The following is a 3,434-nucleotide window of genomic DNA, read 5'->3' as shown; positions in this document are numbered from 1 at the left end:
GCCCATGAGCCATGGCCGCTGAGCCTGCACGTCCGGAGCCTGTGCTCCGCAACGGGAGAGGCCACAACAGTGAGAGGCCAGCGTACTGCAAAAAAAAAAAAGTGACACTATCAAGATCTTGCTTAACCTAAAGCTGCCCAAGTGTTCTCTTGGTCTCAATCATCTCCCAATTACAGCTCATTCTGCATTCATATGGATCACATACCTCTTCTAACCAAACACCTTCAATGAAGCCCTTCGTAATTTGTCTTTTTCATCTCCTATTTCTAACTTAGATACATCATAACTTATTATCAGCCAAATTGTTGTACTGATCCTTTCTAAGTTGTACCTTTCCAGGAACGCAATAACCTATTGTTTTTAGAAATGTCCTCCAATATTCACCTGTTGAAAACCTTGCAAAGCTCACTCATCTCAAATATCATCTCTATCGGGCTTCCCCGGTGGCGCAGTGGTTGGGGGTCCGCCTGCCAATGCAGGGTACACGGGTTTGTGCCCCGGTCCGGGAAGATCCCACATGCCGCGGAGCGGCTGGGCCCGTGAGCCATGGCCGCTGAGCCTGCGCGTCCGGAGCCTGTGCTCCGCAACGGGAGAGGCCACAACAGTGAGAGGCCCGCGGACCGCAAAAAAAAAAAAAAAAAAAAATCATCTCTATCAAGATTCAATCATAAGTAATGTCTCCCTCACCTAAATTCCTGATTGTAATAGTCATAAGACATTTTACCACAGTTCTGTAAAAAACTACCCTACTTGACTACAAGCCTGACTCTAAATTCTTTAAGGGTAGAAACCATGTTCCATTCTTTTTATTTTCCAAAGGGCTTTCTTTCCCTGATAGACCCATAGACATTGACCTACATAGCCTTCTAAAGTAACTTTCGAAAAGAACATTTATTTTTATATATGCATTCTTAAGTATTAGTACAAAATTCATGCTCCTTTTTATAGACAAACAAACTGAGCTTATCTCAGACTCTTCGGGACTAACCTACTTATCAAAATGCTCCTGAAATCGCATGCAGACTTAAAAAAAAGTTTAAAAACAACACTAAAGAAAGCTGTTACTTATTCCTTTATTTTGGGGAAATGACTACATTTCATGTTTCTCACCAAAAATCTTTCACCATTTATGTACTTCATTTCCTTGCAAAGAGTCCAGAGTCTGTCCCATGTTATACTTCACAGTGTTCCAATACTTAGCTGAATTCCAACTTATATCAAAGGTTACTTCAAGATTATTTCAGGCTTTAGGGAAATTCTGATCCTTACACAATCTCGAAATGCTTCTGTCATGGGAAAAGACTTTACTTCTTGGCATTTCTAACTCAGAGGACTGGCATGAGGATCAAATAAGATTGTATATGTGAAAGGTCATTGAAAATTCTAACAATAAATAAGTGTAAAAATTATCTCCTTAACTCTGAATTTCAAACGATTAAAATAATCTATTTACTACAATCTAACGTCATAAAATGCACTGTTATTTTTTACAAATAGGTTATAAAGGTGTAATTTATAAAGAGCTCAAGACAAAAAAGTGAAAGCTGGCTATAAACCAGATCAAAAATAAGAAGCAATCTTAAGTAGACTATCCCTCTTGCATATGGCAAGAGGTCAAATATTTTATTCCTGCAATACTTTTGTACTGTCCTTTTTTTTTAATCCTGCCAAAGTAAATTAAATAACATAAAGCCCCCGGTGTAGTATAACTTATTACTATTACTTTTCCTTAAAATTAGCACTGTCTTTCAATAAGATTCCTACTTTTCCCCATGTTTATATTAATAGCATGAATTCACTAACAATATTCGTATTAGGTTCAAATCAAATAGTTTATTATCTGCTTTGGTCAGACCTTTCCAAATGATACAATTGTCTCAACCAGAAGTGGAACTAGAACAGCCTCATTATTTTTTGAAACAAGTTATCCTTAAAAGAAAAATAATCTGATTAAACTAAAAAATTCTACTATTCTATACATCTATTAAGCAAGAAGTCTAGAGATCCTTATCGTAAGTTTAGAGCCTATGCTCCTGCCAGCGTTTTCCCCTCTGGCCCAATTTTCCCGGCCTTATACCGATTATATGAGAACGTAAACCCTAAAAATACTTGAGTGCAAAACACCCATAGTCATCCAACAGCTCAATTTGCACCCTGTAAATATTCAAATGAAGAGCATTTTGTAGTAGGTAAAATATGTAAGAGTAACGGTCTGGGAAACCACACACCATGGAAACTGACTCAAACAAAAGCTGCGGATGGACAGACCGCAAGGAGTAACCGGTGAAACAGTAAGGATTAAATATTCGTCTAAGAAAAATTTCGGTGACGATGACGCCTAGGTTTCCTTGCTGACAACAATGAATAACGGGACCCCTGGGGCTGCACGAATGGGTCCGATCACCCCAACTACGCCGCAAAGCGAAACCAGAACCCAGGAGCCAGCGCACTGCGAGGCTTAAGTCGCCTGCGCCCACCGTGCTGGGCTGATAAGCCGGCATGCGGAGACCGAGGAAAAGAGAGGAGGCCCGCTTCGGGACTCGTCTCACGCCTCCTTCCTCCCGCTTCCCAGGGGAGCGCCCCCTGGGGACCCTTCCTCAAATCTACGACTGACTCGCATCCTCCGCCGCCCCTACTGGGGAGGCCACCAATCATCCCTGCAGCGCAGAGCACCAGAGGGGCCTAGGCCTTCTACCCACCCGCGCACCCACCACCACCCCGACCCAAGAAAAAGAGGCCGCTGCAGCAGCCACAGCCCCAGCGCGCGGGAGCGAAAACACAGACCGATCCCTAGCTGCAGGCGAGGCGCACTTCGACCCCGCGCCCCTCCCAACAGCTACGCGCTCACCTCCACGGCCTTCCCCACGGGCCCCGCCAGCGCGGCCGACGGTGGCCTGCGGCCGCACCTCCCACCAGCTCCTCTTTTCTTCCCCTGGCCTAGGAGGGGTCGGCGTCGCTTCTGGATGGCCGGAAAACGGACTCGCAGCTCAGCCTGCGGGATACCAGCCTCCCGGCCACTTCCCGCAACGGCTCCAGCTCCTTCCGGTGTTTTCGCGACCGCCACCGGCTTCTAGGGCGTCGCAGGAGGGCCAGGAGGGCGGGCAGGGGCGGGGCTGCGAGGAAAGCTCGTCCCGCCTCTGGGGCGTGGCCGCGGAGGCCGGCTCCAGGTGTGGAGACCCAAGCTGCTCTCTCCGCTGGGACTTCCAAAGTAGCTAGCGGCACAGGGACCGTACCTGCAGTGCAGTTTTAGATCTGGGGCACTTTTCGTTTCTACACGTGTGCTCCCCCTCTTCTGCAGTCACACTACGACCATTAGCAGGTCTGTCTCTATGCATTACAAAATTTGTGTTAAGGCTGTCCACTGAAGGGCCTCAGGTTTCTGACCTTGTGCAAAGAAAAATTAGACTACTTAATTCAATTCAACCCTTTTTCCT

General features: G+C 46.0%; 1 protein-coding gene across 1 annotated transcript in view; it reads right to left on the bottom strand.

Moving 5' to 3' along the window:
* Window positions 1–3,038, bottom strand: part of USP33 (ubiquitin specific peptidase 33) — a 51,826-nt gene extending 48,788 nt beyond the window's left edge. The window contains exon 1 of the mRNA XM_007458716.1: window positions 2,849–3,038. The gene's annotated coding sequence lies outside the window, so the exon portion shown is untranslated. The remainder of the gene's footprint in view (window positions 1–2,848) is intronic.
* Window positions 3,039–3,434: the final 396 nt, after the last annotated feature.

Source organism: Lipotes vexillifer, unplaced genomic scaffold (genome assembly GCF_000442215.2).
Source record: "Lipotes vexillifer unplaced genomic scaffold, Lipotes_vexillifer_v1.1 scaffold419, whole genome shotgun sequence".
In the NCBI taxonomy this organism is placed as follows: Eukaryota; Metazoa; Chordata; class Mammalia; order Artiodactyla; family Lipotidae; genus Lipotes; species Lipotes vexillifer.
Note: the sequence above shows the minus strand (reverse complement) of the source record. Positions and strands in the feature narration are given on the sequence as shown.